Source organism: Ambystoma mexicanum, chromosome 9 (assembly GCF_040938575.1).
Source record: "Ambystoma mexicanum isolate Mex_15411 chromosome 9, UKY_AmexF1_1, whole genome shotgun sequence".
NCBI lineage: Eukaryota > Metazoa > Chordata > Amphibia > Caudata > Ambystomatidae > Ambystoma > Ambystoma mexicanum.
The window spans coordinates 1,505,637,791-1,505,660,306 of NC_090931.1; positions in this window are offsets into that span (position 1 = coordinate 1,505,637,791).

Genomic DNA, 22,516 nt, shown 5'->3' on the forward strand with positions numbered 1-22,516 from the left:
GTCCACTGCACGTGCACCGGTGCACATTGGTGTCATCAGGGCACGCGCATCTATGCCAGATAGGTCATCTGCTGGCCCCCGTAGCCAGGGTGTGGCTCCATCCACCCCACCTCTCATACACCCTGCCAAGACTGTGTCGGTCCTAGTTCATGCACCTCAGATCAGGCCTGACCCCATCCCTCTACCCCCAATGCCTGCACCTACTCCCATGCTGAGTGTGCAATCCCACACACCCAGTACTGAGTCCACCACGGCTCCTGCCCCTAGTGTCCACAGCGGCGTAGGACACTCTGGATCCCCACCCCCTTCCAAGCGCAAGAGGAAGAGTGCACGTCCGGCACAGGCTGATGCCCCAGGCACGGCTGCACAGTCCGGCCCATCAAGGAAGCCAAGCTTCACAGACGCCGAACTGAATGCACTTGTTCAGTATGTGTCAGATCATGATAGGGAAATGGTCATCGTTGCAGGGTCCAAGACCACACATGCCAGACGCCAGGCACACTGGCAGACCATTGCTGACAGAATAAGTGCCCTTGGAGTAGTGAGGCGCACAGCTAGTGATTGCCAGAAGCGCTGGAATGACCTTAAGCGCAGGGCAAAGGATAAGCTGGCCTCAAGTCATGCCGCAACCTTGGTGACTGGAGGTGGGTCCCCAGCACAGGAAATAGAACTCACACCACACGAGTCCGTAGCTGGATCCTACGTCACCGAGGGACAACTCCAAGGTGTGGGAGATCTCCCTGAGTACGAGGCATCATCCGGTGAGTGCACATGCATGTGTGTATTATCCATGTGCATGGTGTGTGTGTGAAGCATTCATGTTGGGTGCCTGTCAAGGGGGTGTGTGGCAGAGTTGATAGTGGCACACATGTGCCTCATCCAGTATGTTCAGTGCAACACCATCTGCCCACAGCACTATCCCTACTGGCAACAGTGCACATATGGCCCTACACCATGGAAGTTGCCCTTGAATTGTCATTTTGTCACTACATTGTTGCTCATACTCCCCTGTCTATTCATCTGATGTCTTACATACCATTCCTATACTTTCCCCCAGCCATTCAAGTTTCATCTTCACATGCCTGACATGCAATGATACCACATGCTAATGCGTCCTCTGTATATAAATGCCAACCAACATGCTGTCATACTGTGGATGTTGCCTTGACATCCACCTCCTACCTGTGTGCTTTGGTACCGTCTGGTTTCGAGCCCCTTTCCCTCACACTCCATGCTGCTCTTCATGGTCTATCTTCCCTGACTTCTACAGTTCAGACCATCGTGCCCTACTCACAACACCTGCTTGCTAACAGTCAAATGAGGGCACCCTGCCCTCCAATGCGACCCACCCTATTGCTGACAAGTGCATCTGAGCCTACTCAAAGCTAACTCTCACTGACATCTGCTCATACATGCCTTTGCCTGTCCCATAGACCCTTCACATGGTCCCTGTCCTCTCTCCTTGCTCCTCTTCCACCATCAATGGTGGGACCCGTTGGGGTGTACTCCTGGCCTCCTTCCAATCCTCAGAGGCCACAATTGATGTGTATGGTAATGGGAGCATCTCAGTCCAAGGCCCTTAGGCCAACCTCATTCTCCTTGAGAAATGCTACCCACATCTCATCAACTTCCTTTCCTCTCCTGCTGTCCCCCCTCCTCTCTCCTCATCAATCCTGCACTGCCTCCCTGCACCCTCCCATGATCCTTCTCCGCCTCCCACTCCAACTCCTACACATGCTGCACCTCTGATCTCTAGCACTCCCCGTAAGTCCTACAAGGCTGTCAACCTCCTCCACAATTACACTCCTTTCACTGCGGCTGCATCAGGCATTCCTCCGATATCTGTCACTTACATGAGGTTATGCACCTTGACATCCTTGGTCTCATGGAAACATGTCTGACGGCCAGCTCTGTCTGCATCCTTCACACACTCCTACCTGATGTTCAGGAGATCCTCTCCTTGGCCCGCCACTACTGTGCAGGGGGGGTGTGCCCTTGGCTTCCCTGAGGGTATTCCTGCCACTGTCACTCCTACTTAGACCTACTCCACTCTGGAATGGCTTGTGTGACGTCTCTCTCTACCACACCTTGACATTCACAAACTGTGCGTACTGTGTCTGGGAAAACTGGTCAAATGTACTACTTCCTTTCTGAGTGTCCTCACCTCTCCTCCTCACTCATGTCCCCAGACACAGAAATCCTCTTCCTTGGTGCTGTACGCATCCACCTGCATGCTTGTTGACCCCCCCACGTGACCTTTCTGTGACCTCAGCAACTCCCTCTCACCCTCTAGACTCCCGTCTGTCCCTACTCATTCTGCAGGGCACACTCTTGATGCTCTGATCTCATCTGACTTTCCCCTCTCCGTCCATCTCTGCACTCCTCTCTCCTGGAGTGATCACATTCTCCTCTCCTCCCAGCTCACCCTCACCACCCCACAGGCAAAGCCACCCTCACCACTGTCACACACCTTCTTGGTATTCCAACCCATGAAGTGTGTGTCAGTCGAGGCTTATGCTGCCAAAATCTCCCCCCCATCCAGCTCCCCCTTAGGCTCACTCCCATCCTGACAGGGCCCACTCCATGCTCCACTCTATGTCAGGTACACTGGATGTCTTTGCCACGGTCATGACAATCCGCCTGAAGCCCCATGCCAATGCTGACTCCTGGCATGACTCGGATCTTGTGAACCCAAAACACAGGTGCCGGGTGGCAGAGAGGAAATGGCCTGCATCATGCTCATCCTCTGGCAAACTGGCCTGCCACATGCTCCAAAGGCAATAGCGCCTCACCCTTTTCACCAAGATGAGATCCCCAATCCAAGGGCACATATCTGCGGCATGTGACAACTCTGCAGGACACATAGAAATCTGCAAGGACCTTGCCGAGCCAGATGCAGTGTGTACCTCCCCTGTCCCCTCCGAGCCCACAGCACTGCATGATTGTCTCTGTACCCCTATAGGCCACCCCCCCCAGCACTTGTCTGCACCTAACACCATCTGCCCTTGACGTTAAGTCCTACTTACCTTGTACAGCACTTCCAGCCGCCACTTCCCCTTGCACTTCATTGTGCCACCCACCCCTGCACTTGCGTGACATGAATGACACCAGCACCAGTAGGATTGTTGACTGGCATCCCCTTCTGCCCCACCACCCCTCAGTGCTCCGCTGTACCTTCATACATTTCTGGACCGGTGCTTCACGAATGCTATATGATTCCTTTACAGGTGATGGGGAGGTGGAATCTCATTGTTTACTGCATTTTGTTGATGTAGACAAGGCACTGTGCATCGTGGCCAATTGGGACTAGCAGATCCATGTACAACATGTTAACTTATTGATGTGATGATGCAATGTCAGGACCAGAGTGGTTGAAATCCAAAAAACTCGCCCTCCTCTCCCTCTTCACTTGGTGGCTATGTCACATGCCATGTGTGTGATGGCATGTGCCTTTGACATGGCAATCACCGGCCAATGTGTGATGGCAGTGCTAGGCAGCATGGTGAGCAGGCGTTGCTCTCCAATCTGTACATTGTATGCCCTCAGCCTCCCCTACAGACCCAGTGATGGTGAATGCATAGGAGGTCTCCCAGTCATGTGGGACATGTGTCGTAGAACTACTGCCTCTGTTGTTCATCAGCCCTTGTTGTATGCCATGGTGCTAATGCCTGTTTCCATTTTTCTCTTTCATGTCTTTGCAGGGGACGAAGCACTTGTTGATGCTGGGGATGTGGTGGTTGAGCCGTCCCAGGAGGGCAACCCGGGCCGACCTTCCACAAGTGAGGGACGTGGTGTGTTTGTGGGTGAAAACCCACAAGTGCTGCAGGTCGTGCTGTCGAGGGGTGTCTCTGGGGGTTCCTCCCCCGAGCAGTATTCAGGTGTAGACTCGGAGGATGACACCTATGTGCAGTCGCAGGTGAGTGTTCTTGGGAGAGAATCTCCTCTGTCCGACCCACCTGCAGCCGGGCCATTGCCCTCAATGGGGATGTCAGTGTCGGCAGCTCAGCCTCCGGTGGTTACGGATGCAGGGCCACACCACACAATCTCTGATCCTGTTCCTGGGGCTGCAGATCAGAGAGGGAATGCAGTCCTGCAGCCTGAGGCCTTGCCGGCACAGCAAGGCGCAGTCCGCCTTGCCCCAGGCAGGTGTGGTGCCCGTCAACGTGGTGGCCGTATGCCACCTGGCAATACCGCTTGGGAGCAATCCATCTACGGTATGGCCACCCAACAGGCAGCATCATCCGAGATGATTGCACAGGCCATGGATAGGGTGGCCACTTCCATTGTCCCCCCAGAAAGGCTGATGGAGCGACTGGAGCAGGCTACAGAGTCCATCTGCCAGGCACACAGGGAGGACATGTTGGCGTCCAACATGGACAGGCGGGCGGCACTGGCGACTCTGCGGGAATCACTTTCCATGGAGTCCCAGCGCCACAGGGAAGGCCTGAGGGAAGAATTCCATCACCTCAGGTCGACCCCGTTAGAGCTTGAGGCTTCATCCCATAGAAGGATAGAGGAGCAGCTGGAGCGTCTGACACGGACGCTCTCGGCCGAGATGCAGGCAACTCGTGCGGAGGTCAGGTCATCCCGGAAGTTACTGCATGGGGACCTCCGCATGATTATAACCCAGAACCAGAACTACCAGACCCGCCTGCTTGCAGCCATGGAGGAGCAAACTCGTGCTTTGCGTGGGCTGCCTCCCATTGTCACACCATCTTCTGAGGCAGCTCCCACACCTCCTGAGTCAGCTGCAGGGTCTGGCCAGAGCGATAGCGACTCATCTCCCACAACAGAGTAGCCGTGTGGGCCACGAGCCTATGGGGTGTTATATTTTCCCATGATCCACACAGGTGGATTGTGGCGTGCATCCTGTCCTCGGACCTCATAGGTGGCCCCCCCCCGCCGGCCCTTTCATGGCCATTTTTTCTCATTTTTTTTTTCTTTTTCAAGAGTGTTGCCTTGTGTGGGTACCTGGGCATACACTGTATTGTGGCTGGGCACATGCAGGCTTGTCCTGAGTTTGGTTTCGATGCTTGGGTACCAGACATCCACACCCCTCCTGCTTCCGTTTCCATGGGCTTGCAAAGGGTGTGCCCAAGTGACAGCAAATTACACGGTGACATTGGACTCCCATGAGCTGTTGGCCAGTCCATAGTCAATACTGTGTAGACATTCATAGTGTACATTGTTGTTGCACCTAACTATGCATGATGGTTTGATATGTGCCTCTACTTACATATGTTGCTCATGTTTTGCAGGTATTTCACACAGTTCTTCACACGGGCATACTCTCTGGAGTCAGACTACATGTCGGTAGATGTGCACTGACACTTTTGCGTGGCGCCATCACTGTACATCTGGACGGTGAGGACATACCAGCAGAATCAGGTATTGAGACTACCATTGATTACATGCATTGTGTCTTGTTTGGGTGGGCTTCAGGGTGGGTTGGTGTGTAATTTGATTGAAATTACTCTTACACAGGTGTGTAGTAGTGGCTCCAGCGCGGTTAGCTGTTCAAGTGCGGCTATGTACCATTTGGGGCACTGCTATTTGTGACACCGGTGTCATGTTGTGATGGCCAGTTTGTTTGCTCTCACATACCATGACATGGTGTCCTCAGTGGCGGGACTGTGAAGGGAATGGGTGACATGGCAATGTTGTCATGTAGTGAATCGCCTGTGGCAATGCATATTTGATTGATGGAGTTGTGTCTTTTCGTTGTGATGCATTGCTGGTGTATGTGTAGGTAGGGGTGCACACATAGTGACACTTCCATGTTAACAATCTCAGGCTGATGTGTATCTGACAGTTTATTGTCAAGTAATTTTGTGACATTGTCAGGTAGTGTCATCATTGATTGTCAGATGGTATGTGCCAGAGCAGTGTGCACTAGCCAGCACTGTGATTCCTAGGTGAAGAAGTTGGCCACCAGTTGCGTACGGGCTGCCTCCCCCCGTGCCATTTCCCCTCCCATGCGCAGCGGGCGTGCATGTGGTTGTGGATGTGGGGGCACCACCATGTCCACGGGCAGGCCCCGGCGTGTTGCAACGTTGTGCAGGACACATGCTGCCACTATGATCCTGCACACTATTCGGGGAGCATATAACAGCTGCCCGCCAGAACGGTCAAGGGAGCGAAAGCGTGACTTCAGCACTCCGAATGTGCGCTCCACTATGCCCCGTGTTGCAATGTGGGCTGTGTTGTACCTTACCTCGGGTGGCGTGGTGGGGTTCCGGATTGGGGTCATCATGTGGGGGCTGATAGGGTAGGCACTGTCCCCTGCGGAGGTGGTGATGGGTATCATTAGTGGTGTTGTGTCATGACCCAGTATCTGACATGCATGCATGTGCAGTGGCATTCATGCTCACCAAGCAGCCATGTATCTCCATGCTGGCCAGCCTCTAGGTCCCGGCATAGGGTAGACATTCTGTAGATGAAGCTGTCGTGGGTGGACCCGGGATAGTTGGCATATACTGATGTGATTATTCCCTTGGCATTGCATACAACTTGCACGTTGATGGAATGCCAGTGCTTGCGGTTTCTATAGATGTGCTCTGTTGCCCTGGGTGGACGTAGAGCCACATGTGTGCAGTCAATTGCACCAAGCACTTTGGGGAATTGAGCCACACCATAGAATTCCTGGATGCACGTCCGCCTTTCTGCATGAGTCCTGGGGAGATATATGTGCCTGCGGACTGATGGCCGTGCAGTGATGATGTTCAAGACCTGGTGTAGGCAGCGTGACTGCGTGGCCTGTGACACACCACCCACTATGGCACTTGTCCGCTGAAAGGATCCAGTGGCCAAGAAGTGCAGTACATTCAGGACCTTCTGCAGGGGGCTGAGTGCTTGGGAGCACAGGGTGGGTGATGTGAGGTCATCCTCCCACTCACTGACCAGGTCCAGTATGATGTGTGCTGGAAACCTGTACCTCCCATACACCTGGTCATCAGGCATCCCGAATAGGCTGGTTCTGGGTGTGAATATTCTGGCCCTGACTCTCCTCCTCCTCCTCCTTTGGTAGCCCACTGCCACTGCTGCTAGGAACGGTATGTTCATCCTGGCATCTGGCTTGTTTATTGAAAAGTGCGCAAATTAATGCTTTGCGCGTGTTCTAGGCGAGCGTGTGACCCTCGCACCCCTGGAATCTAGTTCCCACTCCAATAGCGTGTGGAAATTCCCACGCAGCAGGCATACAGGTGCGCTGACGTACTTGCGTGTGTAAGTGCCCGCGCACCCCTGAAATACACGTACATAGGCCAATGGCGTGTACGCGCACTTTTGGCCAATTACACGCTATGAAATACACGTACATAGGCCAATGGCGTGTACGCGCACTTTTGGCCAATTACACGCGATGACACTCTGACGTGCAGTATTTCCACGTGTGCTCCGTCATCACGTGCTGAGTGGGGAACGCCCGTGCGGATCACGTCAGACGCGCTTACGCGCTGAGGGACTCTGGTCCAATAGAATCGCGTATGCGTGCTGACGCACTTACGCGCTAAGGGCCTTTCCTCGGATTTCACGCTGACGTGCAGGAATTTCACGTGCCAAATCACTCCGTATCAAGCTGGCCACCCGAAAACACACGGAACACCACGCTCCTGCCCAGAAGGCCGAGTTACTGCCCCCCCAGTGCCCTGAGCAGCCTCCCACGTGCTATCTGCTGCTGCCTGCCTGCCTGCCTGCTGCCACCGTGCCCTGCCATTTGGTGCCTGCACATCAGCCATCTGCAGGGGTCCAGTTGCTGTGTCCACCCCTGCTGGAACTGAAGACTCCCAACTGGGATTACATCGCTCCACAGCCCAGCCCCAGGACCCAGTTGCCCACCCACACCTGCCTCTGGGGTTGCCATGTCGGGCACTTCCACATCTGGCACCAGTGGCAACCCCAGGCCAGAGGGGCAGAGGGGCACCAGCTTCACTGCCACCGAAGTTGGTGTCCTGGTGGAGCATGTCCTGGGGCAGTATGATGCCCTCTTTGGATCGTCCCGCGCCAGCAAGGAAGGACGGGAGAGGATCTGGGCCGACTGTGTGGTTGCCATCAACGCGGAGGGGGTGGCAACCCGCAACGTCCAGGAGATCAAGAAGCGCTGGGAGGACTTGAGGTCCAGGACCCTTGTGAAGGCCCGGCGCCTCGTGGAGGGGGGCCGGGGCCGCATGAGTTCCATCCAGAAGAGGGTCCTGGAACGCGTACGCCCAGCGCTCCACGCCCAGGTCCTTGAGAGGGAGGCCCGTCTGGAGTTGAGCGGTAAGTGTGCAAGCATTACTGTGTGAGACAGGGCATGTTGCGGTGTGCTGGTTCTATGATACTTGCCTGTATGTGTGCCATGGGCCATGTATGCATGTATGTGTGCAGGGACATCATGGTAATGCATGTGCGACCAGTGATGTGTGACCCACATGGTTGTTGCATGTGTTGAAATGCGGCATGGGGAGCCCTATGCAGATTTAGGACATGAGAGCATGCCAGTCTCTGTACCTGGACATGGATGGGGGTGAAGGATGGGTGCTGATGCCAGGTACATATATGGTAGCCATGTCTGTGTGCCTGACCTGCGTGTCTGTGACTTGTGCATGCCATGGATGCATGACACATGTGTGTGACAATGCACAGATTCAGTGACGCACCCAACTTACCCTTGTTTCGCCTGTGTTCGGTGTGTTTGGGGCCAGATGGATGTGACTGAGGTGAAGTGTGTGCATGTGATATGCATGAGCCATGATGCATGTGAGTTACATATCATTGAATGTTTCAAGAGTCAATTGGACATGCATGGAAATGTGCATGGCATGCACCATGCCTGTTACTGTGTGTGTTTTGCCTGGACTGACCCATGTGTTGTGGAGGGACATGATGGAAGTGTACTTTGACAGTGGTGCTCATCTGCTATTGCTTCCTGTCTAGGGGACCATTGTACAGTAGCCTGATGCTTGTGTCCTTTGTCTCCCTCTACGCAGCGGCTAGTGAAGAAGAGGGCGGAGATGGCGCTGTGGAGCAAGGCGGCGGGGATGCCCCCACGGCTGCAGCGGAAGGGGTGGGTGAGCCCCCACAGGGGCCTGCTACGGCGGGAGACGGTGAGGAGCCATCCAGGTTGGTGGTTTGCACAGAGGAGGAGGAGGCCGACACTGGTGCACACATGGGGCCTGGTGGGAGCATCCCTGCTGGTGCAAGTGGTGCAGTCCAGGGGCAGGAGGCAGCACAGGTCACCGTGGAGGTGCCTGTGCATGTCGCTGTCCCTGACCCTGTGAGTGCACCACCATGCACCAGCAGGGATGCCCCGTCCCAGGCCCGTCCGCAGGTAGAGGGGATGTCCATGTCAACTGACTCCCCTCCACCTGCGGACGTGGGAACCCCTGGCCGCGTGGAGCAGGTCCTGATTGGGGTCGCGATGCGCACGGCTGTGATTCGTGATGCCGTGCGTGCTTCCCGGGAGGAGCACGCACGTCATCACGAAGTGCACCGTCCCGACGTGGCCCAATTGGGATCGGCCATGTTCGGGGGGTTCCTGCATGTGTTGGCCAATCTGACGGCCCTCTCCTCCTCTGTGCAGGCTATCCACCGGTCGTTCTCCTTGCCGTCTTCCGGCCCAGATGCCACCATGGCCCCCTGTGGACCTGCCCCGACCAATGCAGCCAGCTCGGTGGGGATCCCATCCCTGCCACAGTTGGGAGTCGGAGGTCCAGCAGGGGTGGACAACACAGCAAGTGGACCCCAGCAGATGGAAGATGTGCCGGCATCATCGGGCAGGGCACGTGCACGACGGCGTCGGTGGTTACTATCAGCCTGGATGCCGTCGTGCTGGCAGAGGCAGTGGCGTCGGAGGCAGCAGCGGGCTCGACGTGGGAGGCATCATGGCTCAGGGCCATCAAGATCAGAGGGGCAGGCATCGGCCGGAGGGCAGGGCAACCCTGGCATGGCGGTGTGTTCCGTGTGGGAGGAGTTTGGCCAGCGGATAGGTGCGGAGCGGCAGCGGGCGGAAGAGGAGCGGCTCGCCATGGCCAGGGCGGAGATCTCCATGCGTCGGGCATTGAGGCGGGCTGAGTGCCTCGAGGAGGCTCGCAGGGATTTTGGTGAGCACATGGGGTTGTCCCTGCGAGACCTCGGGGCCAGGACAGAGTCCCGCCTCCAGGACATTGACATGGAGTTCGAGGATGCCCTGGCCAGCATCACCAAGTGAGCCGCAGGACTTGCCCGCTGCCTTTGTATATAGTTTTTTAGTTAGTTAGTGCTAGGTTTCCTTTATTTATTTTTATTATTTTGGACCGCTCGGACAATGGCCACTTTTTTGTACATATTTTTTGTATTAGTTAGTATTAGGTTTCATTTGTGGTGTTGGGCTCATGGACCCTGGAACATTCCTGTATATATTGTTATTTTTTGGGAGATACATTTTTTTATTTTCTTATTGTTTACACCATGACGTAATGGTTTTTCTTTGATTTCCTACTACATGGTTTTGCTTTGGACAAATTCTATTTATTTTTTAATCCTTTGTTTTTTGGTTTATCATTTTTGTTCTCGGACATGGACCTTTTATTTACTTTGCCACATAGTTGTATGTTTTATCAGTTTACTTATTTTTTTTTTTAATACATTTTTATATTTTCTTACACTTGTGTTATTTTCTCTTTGGTTTCTTACATGTCATGATATGGGTTTTGACATTCACTTGCACCCATTGTGTATGTGTGTGTGACGGACATGTGTTCTTTTGCATACTTGCCTTTGGGGTTGTGTCATGTGATTGCATTCACTATGTGGGTGCATGCAATCCTTGCCTGGGTGTTTGTGCTGGGTATGCTGGTCATTACTGCCATGATTGTGTATCGTCAGGACCTGGGGCCAGGGGGACATGGGTGGGGGCCTGCTGGCAGGTTCCCCACAGTGCTGGGGGTGGTGGGAGACATGGGTGGGGGCCTGGTGGAGGGTGTCCCTGGTGGATGGGGGGTGGGGGTGGTGGGAGACATGGGTGGGGGCATGGTGGAGGGTGCCCCTGGTGGATGGGGGGTCGGGGTGGTGGGAGACATGGGTTGGACATGGGTGGGGGCCTGCTGGCAGGTTCCCCACAGTGCTGGGGGTGGTGGGAGACATGGGTGGGGGCCTGGTGGAGGGTGTCCCTGGTGGATGGGGGGTGGGGGTGGTGGGAGACATGGGTGGGGGCATGGTGGAGGGTGCCCCTGGTGGATGGGGGGTGGGGGTGGTGGGAGACATGGGTTGGACATGGGTGGGGGCCTGCTGGCAGGTTCCCCACAGTGCTGGGGGTGGTGGGAGACATGGGTGGGGGCCTGGTGGAGGGTGTCCCTGATGGATGGGGGGTGGGGGTGGTGGGAGACATGGGTGGGGGCCTGGTGGAGGGTGTCCCTGGTGGATGGGGGTGGGGGTGGTGGGAGACATGAGCAGGTGTGCAGGGTAGTTCCCTGTGGTGTGTGCTGCCTGCAGGGGCCGTGGAGGGTGTACAGGTAATGCCTGGGAGCACACAGCCAATTCGCGTGTGGAACTTCCCGCGCACCCCTGAAATCCACGTACCCGGCCATATCGCGTGTGGAACTTCCCGCGCACCCCTGAAATCCACGTACCCGGCCATATCGCGTGTGGAACTTCCCGCGCACCCCTGAAATCCACGTACCCGGCCATATCGCGTGTGCAACTTCCCGCGCACCCCTGAAATCCACGTACCCGGCCATATCGCGTGTGCAACTTCCCGCGCACCCCTGAAATCCACGTACCCGGCCATATCGCGTGTGGAACTTCCCGCGCACCCCTGAAATCCACGTACCCGGCCATATCGCGTGTGCAACTTCCCGCGCACCCCTGCAATCCACGTACCCTGCCATATCGCGTGTGGAACTTCCCGCGCACCCCTGAAATCCACGTACCCGGCCATATCGCGTGTGCAACTTCCCGCGCACCCCTGCAATCCACGTACCCTGCCATATCGCGTGTGCAACTTCCCGCGCACCCCTGCAATCCACGTACCCTGACTAATCGCGTGTGGAACTTCCCGCGCACCCCTGGAATCCACGTACCCGGCCATATCGCGTGTGGAACTTCCCGCGCACCCCTGAAATCCACGTACCCGGCCATATCACGTGTGCAACTTCCCGCGCACCCCTGCAATCCACGTACCCTGACTAATCGCGTGTGGAACTTCCCGCGCACCCCTGGAATCCACGTACCCGGCCATATCGCGTGTGGAACTTCCCGCGCACCCCTGCAATCCACGTACCCTGACTAATCGCGTGTGGAACTTCCCGCGCACCCCTGAAATCCACGTACCCTGACTAATCGCGTGTGGAACTTCCCGCGCACCCCTGAAATCCACGTACCCTGACTAATCGCGTGTGGAACTTCCCGCGCACCCCTGAAATCCACGTACCCGGCCATATCGCGTGTGCAACTTCCCGCGCACCCCTGCAATCCAAGTACCCTGACTAATCGCGTGTGGAACTTCCCGCGCACCCCTGAAATCCACGTACCCGGCCATATCGCGTGTGCAACTTCCCGCGCACCCCGGTATACACGCACACGTTTATTTTTTCTCTCAGCGCGTGTCTGTGTTTGTGGGTACCCCTTTGTACGTCATTTGTCCTGGAGGGCCACAGTATTGGACATTGATCATGTCTGTATATAGGTGCTATTTGTTGGCGCACCTTTTAGCGCACATTTCTTGCAGGCGCAGAGACGCTACCGCCTGCTTTCTTGTGGCGGTCGTGTTTGTGCCTGTTTGTGCCTGTTTGTGCCTGTGCGCTGCTTTGAGCGTGCGCTTTTTTGCCCTATTCTATTCCATGAATACGTGTTGTATGCGAGCGTGTGGGCGTTCCGCGCACTTGCCTCCTAAACTTTCCCCGTGCCGCCCACATTCTTCCCCATTCCGAGTGTTGTGCCCCATTTTATTCCCCATTCCGAGTGTCCCGCCCTGTGTTCCGCCTACTTTAGAGCTGTGCGCTGCGCTCGGAGTGATAGCGCAGTGGCCGTGGCGCACGACGTTGGTTGACCTGTGCGCCGGCCTGCGCCGCGCGCTTTTTCAGCGCACGTCCTCTGCTTTTCTTGCGCACGGACTTCCATGAATCGACGTGCGCTGGTTTCCCTGCGCTTTTCGCTAATTTTCGGCGCAGCGCACGTATTGGCCCCTCTGCGCCGGGATTTTCGGCGCACATTTATTCCATGAATCGGCCTGCAAGTGTCAAGTGTTTTACTATTTTCAAAGATGGAGCTGACTATCTAACCAGACCAGTGCAGAGTATATAGCATATAAGCTAGCTAGCTAAAGCTACTATAGCAGCATTAATATTGGTTTGATTCTTAAGACTGCAGCACACCTCTATATGTTTTGACTCAACATTTCATAATAAAAGAAATTCTTTCCATCACAGCTGTTAGATATTTTGGATAAAATAAAATAACCAAGCTTTTCTTTTTTTTTAAAGTCAGAAGGAGAAGGGGGCGCTAGTGGTCTATACGTTCCTTCAAGCTCCTCCCAGTCAATGCAGTTATGTCTGGCATAAGAAACCCTTTCTTGCAAAGCTTTACCTGTCTCTAACATTCCTTCTCTTCAGTTTATTTGTCTGCCACTAAACCAGGAAATGGAATAACCTCCCTCCTGTATGGTCTCTTCAGGGGCGATTCACACAAATAACACAGCATGACATGCATAATTGCATTGCGCATAATTCTATGTTTTTTTGTTCTAGCCTGACACTGGCAGTGGAAGAAGGTCTGTTATACAGATCCATCATCTGAGAAAAGCAAGTGCTATTACCAAAAACCTGCACTTGTACTATTATTACCCCTTGCCAGTGGTCGAAGTGTACGAAAAGAAGTAGTGGAACTATGTTCCCAGGCCTGCACCCGCACCCCGCAAACCCCATCACCACGTTCCGTCCCACACACAATACACCCCCGCAAACACTTGCACCTGCTGTTTAAGGGAACATTCAGTGCAGTGCACGGAAAGTGCAAGTTTCAACTTCTTCCTACACATTTATTTTAAAACGAAACCATTCCGGAACGGTTTCTTTTTAAAATGAAAGTATAGGAGCTGTAAAAGGTCATTTAAAAAAGTAGAGGAGCACCGCTCCCGCTCACTTCGACCACTGCCCCTTGCTAAGAAAATGGTGTCCAAGTTGCCATGATTACACCATTGCATACTTTGTTATGTGGTATTTTCAAATAGAACTTTCCTTTAGATATTTCAAGAGCGTTTATAATAAATCATGCGTTTTTAAATGTAAAGATATGTGACGCACATTGTCATTTCTTTCGAATGTTATCATTTTTCACGTGGGCCTTGGAAATAACAAGGAACGCTAAACACAGACCACGTGACAAACAAGGGACATCAGCTGCATCAACGTTTACTTTGAAAATAAATATCTGCAAACTGTACGAACCTTTTCAATAAGTCACATGATGTTTTGAGTTTTTATTATTACACAATTTATTTACTGTGCATTTGTTAGGGGCCTATAGAAGAGAAATAGTGTTTTGAGACGACATCAAGACAAGTGTGGAGGGAACAGAGGAGTAAAAAACAGTGGCAAGAACAGTAAATATACAATCGTGGTCCTACTAGGCCTTGTGACATTTGCAAGTGCAGTGAAGAGAAGAACAGGAGATAGGGCGGTCGGGAGGATGGTCACCTCCCTGACCCAGGCCCTCTACCACAAAAGGCTTCACAAAATATGTGTTATCTATAGCCTAGGTGACGGTTTTTTGATACTCCGCATGTTATGGCAGTCTTTCACTCCTTAGCTTCACTTGCTCCTGACACTCCTCTTTTCTGCCCCTCACTACACTACTCTACACTTCTTCCCCCTCCTGGTTTTATTGCTTGTCTCACTTCACCTGTCCCCACTCTCTGACTACATCCTAATCTTACTCCTGCTCTCTCTACTCCTGTCTCTAGTCTCCACCAGCCCCCTGATCTTACTCCTTCCACTCCTAGTCTGACACCACATCTCACCCACTCCTGTCACCACTCCCTCATAACTCTCCTGATCCAAAATCTCCCCCTCTCCCCCTCTTTCCTTCCCCTTCTCCCTCCCTCACCCAGACACCTGTCATCACAGATTGATTCTCCTAGATTGAAATAACCCTCACCTTTCTTTCTCGAAACTAACTGACCCTCCATTGAGATCTCAAGTCAGCTGCTTCCCTGAGCCAATCTCTAGCTTACCTATTTCCAAGTCCTCCCATCACCTTCCCTCGTGGGCTAGAAATTCTCCTGGGAGACGTTACAAGAGCCTTTGGCCTAACCCGTTTTCTGCCTCCATGTCCTTCAAGCCTGCCATATTCTCACTGACATCATTTGTTCTTTGTTCTTCTCCAGTGTTCTGTAAGGTTTTGGGGAGTGTTACCTGGTATCCCCTAGTGCTGGCCAGCCCCCTGCTGGTCCCAGCTCTTGCGCTGCAGCTCCACTGTTTCCCTGTAGCATGGCTGGGTATTCTGTGGTTGGGTCTCCTAATCAGCTCCTGAATGGTGAATGATATGCCAGATTTATTGGAGAACATCTTCTTTTCTTCTGGCCCGGGCTGGGTCTTGGACATCGGAAACATGTGAATTGTCGTACTCATACTCCTAGTTGTTTGTCGTTGGAAGGTACTGCATCCTGGGATCCATTAGTCATTTCAGCGGTGTGGGAGGTTTTATGAATGCTGGTAGCTGTAGTCTCTCTCATCAGGATACCAAGTTGTTCTGATAGCCAAGGCCCGGGGGATCTACCTAAATGATTAGAAAGAGAGAACTGGTAAAGACAAAGGGCCTCATTCCGAGTATGGCGGTAAGGGATACCGGTCACCGTTAATGAGACCGGTGCCGGTAATCCCTTACCGCCACATTCCGAGTTCCCTTTGCGCCCTCGTCCTTAACGCCTGCTTTTAGCAGGCGTTAGGGACGAGGGCGCAAAGGGGCTTTTTAGCCAATAACGGTGACCGTAAAGTACGGGCACCGTTATTTGCAATTTCCCCATTCCCATTGAGTCCTATGGGGGCTCATTTGGGAATGGGGAAGAGCCCTGGGGAATGGGAAATTACCGCCCTGGTCAACTCGGAATAGGGCGGTAATTTCTCATTCCACCCGGGCGGTGCCGGTACACGTCCGGTGCCGACCAAGGCGCTACTACCGCCATTGGTTAGCGTCGGACTCGGAATGAGGCCCAAAGACTGATAGGAACCAGCATATGGAAAAATATATCAAGGTACATGTAGGACTGCCATGTACCGTATTTGGTGCTCTGCTGCTCCATTGCTCCGTTGCTGGAAACTATCTGGTTGAACCACAGTTTGTCACACTCCTGCACGTCGCCGCCCACATCAAGATGGTAGCTGCATCCTCCCTATGCTGGTGTTGATGCTACATCCAAGATGGCCAACTTCCGCAATCTGGCGCCCACAATGCAGAAGCCCTACAAAAGGAGTGGAGACAGTCAGCGAGACAGGTCACAACGCTACAGGTACTCTCTTGACCTGCTGCTGACGTTTTCCCTGTGCTCTCCTTATGTGTTGCCCCTTGTTCTGCCTCCTTCCGTACTCCTTCTGCTTGTTCCTGTCTTGCCTTCCACCAATCCTTATCAGCTTCTTTCTGCCTCCTTTGCCAGTTTCTGCTCCCTGCTCATTGGACCTGGATCCTTCTCAGCACCGATCTGTCTCATTCGCCAGTTTCTACTCCCTGCTCATTGGACCTGGTTCCTTATCAGCTTTTTTCTGCCTCCTTTGCCAGTTCGTGCTCCCTGCCCATAGGACCTGAATCCTTCTCAGCTTCATTCTACCTCCTTCGCCAGTTCGTGCTCCCTGCTCATTGGACCTGAATCCTTCTCAGCTTCTTTCCGCCCCCTTTGCCAGTTCGTGCTCCCTGCTCATTGGACCTGAATCCTTCTCAGCTTCTTTCCGCCCCCTTTGCCAGTTTGTGCTCCCTGCTCATTGGACCTGAATCCTTCTCAGCTTCATTCTGCCTCCTTTGCAATTTCGTGCTCTGTGCTCATCTGACCTCCTGCTTCCTGGGTATTGTTGGTCTGCTGCTATAGAGGTTCTTCCCTTCTGGGTTTATCTCACACTCTGGGTGTTCCCCCAGGGAGTCTCTGTGCCACTTGTTCTTTCATACTGGAGTTGGGTGCTGTCCAGGGATAACAGGACATTCCTATACACACCTCAAACACGACAAAAGGGAACAGGTGAGGAACGTTGCTGACAATGACTACATGCATTCTGGATTGCCTGGGACAGGCATCCCTCTAACCTTCACCACAATACTACTGGGTAGCTCTGGCTCTAGCATTGCGGCTTACCCCAGGATTATAGGGGCCATTGGCACCCACTGACAGGGTCAAACACATGAACCTGTCACAAAATATAGTCAATAAATATGTATATGTAGAGTGGCCAAAACCTGAATTAAATAGCAGTGCAAATCCATTGAAGGCTCTTAAAGATCATTGCTGTTCTCAAATTCATCCATCCAAGTCGACAATACATAATGAAAGAGGGAATTTGACAGGCCAATCTGTTTCAAAAAACTTTATTGAATTTAAAGTGCAAATTGGTTAATTAAAACTGTATGCACTATACTGAATAACAATCAAGTAATAAAAAAACCATGATAAAACAGCACAAGTACAATAAAACATGATAGAGCATATTAAAACAATAAGATACAGTAGACATATTACATTTCATCGTATATCAACACAACAGAATGCATTAGTTCAGTTTTCATACCTCCTACTCACAATCATATTATTCTAAAACATTTATTTTTATTTATTTATGACATATTAGGGAATTCATTTAACTATGAGGGTTCTCTCTTCCATATGTAGAAGGCTGTGCCAATGTAAACCACAGTTTCCGCCATATAAATGGTAGATCAAAACTGGTCAGATGGAATCATTCTTACATCACTCACCAACTTTCTGTATCCCTTATGGTACCATTCTTAACTTCTCACACCCTGTAAGTATATGTCTGATTGACTCGATCTCCCTGCAACAGTGCCTACACAATCTTTCCTCCCTGGGTATACCACACCAGGCACCCGTATACTCCTTACAAGGTAGTATATTAAACCTGAGGAGGGCAATAAATCTCACCAAATTTCTGTTTCTGTTCTTTAGCAAATAGCTTTGGGGTATCGCAGGTTTCATCCCTTGGAGCGCATAGACCTCATATTGTTTCTTTTTGGACAGGCAGGATAGATTATTACACACATCCCATTCAAGGGCCTTTTTTTTTTAAAGATATTTATTCATAATGTTGTTTTCCCCTAAGTTTGTGGGGACCTTCATATTTATTTCTTTAAAGAAGGAAAGTGTTATATCTTTTAAATTAGTCATATGTGTATTCAGTTTATCTCTCATGCAAATATTTTGCCAATAAAGCTCATTAAGCTCTCTCCACCCCCTTCACCTGCATGTTTAAATGAACGTAGTCCCTTCTTCCTTTCCATGGTAGTGGCAGCGTGCCGCAGATCGGGAGCGGACGCGCTGGGGACAGAAGTGTTTGCAGCGTATCAGGGAAGATGGCGACCTCCAGCCTTGAGGAGGCTCAGAGCGGTGGGATTACCATGTGGCACTGCCCCCGGTCTGAGCCTCCTTATTGGCTTGGAGGCTGCAACTCCCCCACCGGGTACTCATTTATTTTATATAATGGAGGAAACAGCCTTGCAGCTGATGCTGGTTCCAGCTCCTATGTGCCTGCTCTTCTGTCTTATTTTGACTAAAAATTGTTTGGGTCAGTTTTAAGGCTTTTCATTTATCCTTATAATGAGCATTAACTTATGAGCAGCAACAGCGGCCGCATGAATAGCATTCCTCTTCTCTTCAGCATGTAAAGGTGAAGGGTTTTCTTTGGAGAGAAGAAGGAAGGCCTCGCCCCTCCTAATGCAGCCCGTCTACACCACTGGTGCCAGATCACAGGTGAGAACCCTGGCAAAGCAAAGCCAGCCTCCCTCCTGCCCTCAGCAGATGAGAAACTCTACATTCACCAGAGTCACAAACTCAGCAGATGAGAAACTCTACATTCACCAGAGTCACAAACTCAGCCTTCCTCCTGCCCTCAGCAGGTGAGAAACTCTACATTCACCAGAGTCACAAACTCAGCCTTCCTCCTGCCCTTAGCAGATGAGAAACTCTACATTCACCAGAGTCACAAACTCAGCAGATGAGAAACTCTACATTCACCAGAGTCACAAACTCAGCCTCCTTCCTGCCCTGAGCAGATGAGAAACTCTACATTCACCAGAGTCACAAACTCAGCCTCCTTCCTGCCCTCAGCAGATGAGAAACTCTACATTCACCAGAGTCACAAACTCAGCCTCCCTCCTGCCCTCAGCAGGTGAGAAACTCTACATTCACCAGAATCACAAACTCAGCCTCCTTCCTGCCCTCAGCAGATGAGAAACTGTACATTCACCAGAGTCACAAACTCAGCCTCCCTCCTGCCCTCGGCAGGTGAGAAACTCTACATTCACCAGAGTCACAAACTCAGCCTCCTTCCTGCCCTCAGCAGATGAGAAACTCTACATTCACCAGAGTCACAAACTCAGCCTCCCTCCTGCCCTCAGCAGATGAGAAACTCTACATTCACCAGAGTCACAAACTCAGCCTTCCTCCTGCCCTCAGCAGGTGAGAAACTCTACATTCACCAGAGTCACAAACTCAGCCTTCCTCCTGCCCTCAGCAGGTGAGAAACTCTACATTCACCAGAGTCACAAACTCAGCCTTCCTTCTGCCCTCAGCAGGTGAGAAACTCTACATTCAGTCACAAACTCAGCCTTCCTCCTGCCCTCAGCAGGTGAGAAACTCTACATTCGCCAGAGTCACAAACTCAGCCTTCCTCCTGCCCTCAGCAGATGAGAAACTCACCAGAGTCACAAACTCAGCCTTCCTCCTGCCCTCAGCAGGTGAGAAACTCTACATTCACCAGAGTCACAAACTCAGCCTTCCTCCTGCCCTCAGCAGGTGAGAAACTCTACATTCACCAGAGTCACAAACTCAGCCTTCCTTCTGCCCTCAGCAGGTGAGAAACTCTACATTCAGTCACAAACTCAGCCTTCCTCCTGCCCTCAGCAGGTGAGAAACTCTACATTCGCCAGAGTCACAAACTCAGCCTTCCTCCTGCCCTCAGCAGATGAGAAACTCACCAGAGCCAAAAACTCAGCCTTCCTTCTGCCCTCAGCAGGTGAGAAACTCTACATTCAGTCACAAACCCAGCCTTCCTCCTGCCCTCAGCAGGTGAGAAACTCTACATTCACCAGAGTCACAAACTCAGCCTTCCTCCTGCCCTCAGCAGGTGAGAAACTCTACATTCACCAGAGTCACAAACTCAGCCTTCCTTCTGCCCTCAGCAGGTGAGAAACTCTACATTCAGTCACAAACTCAGCCTTCCTCCTGCCCTCAGCAGGTGAGAAACTCTACATTCACCAGAGTCACAAACTCAGCCTTCCTCCTGCCCTCAGCAGATGAGAAACTCTACATTCACCAGAGTCACAAACTCAGCAGATGAGAAACTCTACATTCACCAGAGTCACAAACTCAGCCTTCCTCCTGCCCTCAGCAGATGAGAAACTCTACATTCACCAGAGTCACAAACTCAGCCTTCCTCCTGCCCTCAGCAGATGAAAAACTCTACATTCACCAGAGTCACAAACTCAGCCTTCCTCCTGCCCTTAGCAGATGAGAAACTCTACATTCACCAGAGTCACAAACTCAGCAGATGAGAAACTCTACATTCACCAGAGTCACAAACTCAGCCTTCCTCCTGCCCTCAGCAGATGAGAAACTCTACATTCACCAGAGTCACAAACTCAGCCTCCCTCCTGCCCTCAGCAGATGAGAAACTCTACATTCACCAGAGTCACAAACTCAGCCTTCCTCCTGCCCTCAGCAGGTGAGAAACTCTACATTCACCAGAGTCACAAACTCAGCCTTCCTCCTGCCCTCAGCAGGTGAGAAACTCTACATTCACCAGAGTCACAAACTCAGCCTTCCTTCTGCCCTCAGCAGGTGAGAAACTCTACATTCAGTCACAAACTCAGCCTTCCTCCTGCCCTCAGCAGATGAGAAACTCTACATTCGCCAGAGTCACAAACTCAGCCTTCCTCCTGCCCTCAGCAGATGAGAAACTCACCAGAGTCACAAACTCAGCCTCCCTCCTGCCCTCAGCAGATGAGAAACTCTACATTCACCAGAGTCACAAACTCAGCCTTCCTCCTGCCCTCAGCAGATGAGAAACTCACCAGAGTCACAAACTCAGCCTCCCTCCTGCCCTCAGCAGATGAGAAACTCTACATTCACCAGAGTCACAAACTCAGCCTTCCTCCTGCCCTCAGCAGATGAGAAACTCTACATTCACCAGAGTCACAAACTCAGCAGATGAGAAACTCTACATTCACCAGAGTCACAAACTCAGCCTTCCTCCTGCCCTCAGCAGATGAGAAACTCTACATTCACCAGAGTCACAAACTCAGCCTTCCTCCTGCCCTCAGCAGATGAAAAACTCTACATTCACCAGAGTCACAAACTCAGCCTTCCTCCTGCCCTTAGCAGATGAGAAACTCTACATTCACCAGAGTCACAAACTCAGCAGATGAGAAACTCTACATTCACCAGAGTCACAAACTCAGCCTTCCTCCTGCCCTCAGCAGATGAGAAACTCTACATTCACCAGAGTCACAAACTCAGCCTCCCTCCTGCCCTCAGCAGATGAGAAACTCTACATTCACCAGAGTCACAAACTCAGCCTTCCTCCTGCCCTCAGCAGGTGAGAAACTCTACATTCACCAGAGTCACAAACTCAGCCTTCCTCCTGCCCTCAGCAGGTGAGAAACTCTACATTCACCAGAGTCACAAACTCAGCCTTCCTTCTGCCCTCAGCAGGTGAGAAACTCTACATTCAGTCACAAACTCAGCCTTCCTCCTGCCCTCAGCAGATGAGAAACTCTACATTCGCCAGAGTCACAAACTCAGCCTTCCTCCTGCCCTCAGCAGATGAGAAACTCACCAGAGTCACAAACTCAGCCTCCCTCCTGCCCTCAGCAGATGAGAAACTCTACATTCACCAGAGTCACAAACTCAGCCTTCCTCCTGCCCTCAGCAGATGAAAAACTCTACATTCACCAGAGTCACAAACTCAGCCTTCCTCCTGCCCTTAGCAGATGAGAAACTCTACATTCACCAGAGTCACAAACTCAGCAGATGAGAAACTCTACATTCACCAGAGTCACAAACTCAGCCTTCCTCCTGCCTTCAGCAGATGAGAAACTCTACATTCACCAGAGTCACAAACTCAGCCTCCCTCCTGCCCTCAGCAGATGAGAAACTCTACATTCACCAGAGTCACAAACTCAGCCTTCCTCCTGCCCTCAGCAGATGAGAAACTCTACATTCACCAGAGTCACAAACTCAGCCTTCCTCCTGCCCTCAGCAGATGAAAAACTCTACATTCACCAGAGTCACAAACTCAGCCTTCCTCCTGCCCTTAGCAGATGAGAAACTCTACATTCACCAGAGTCACAA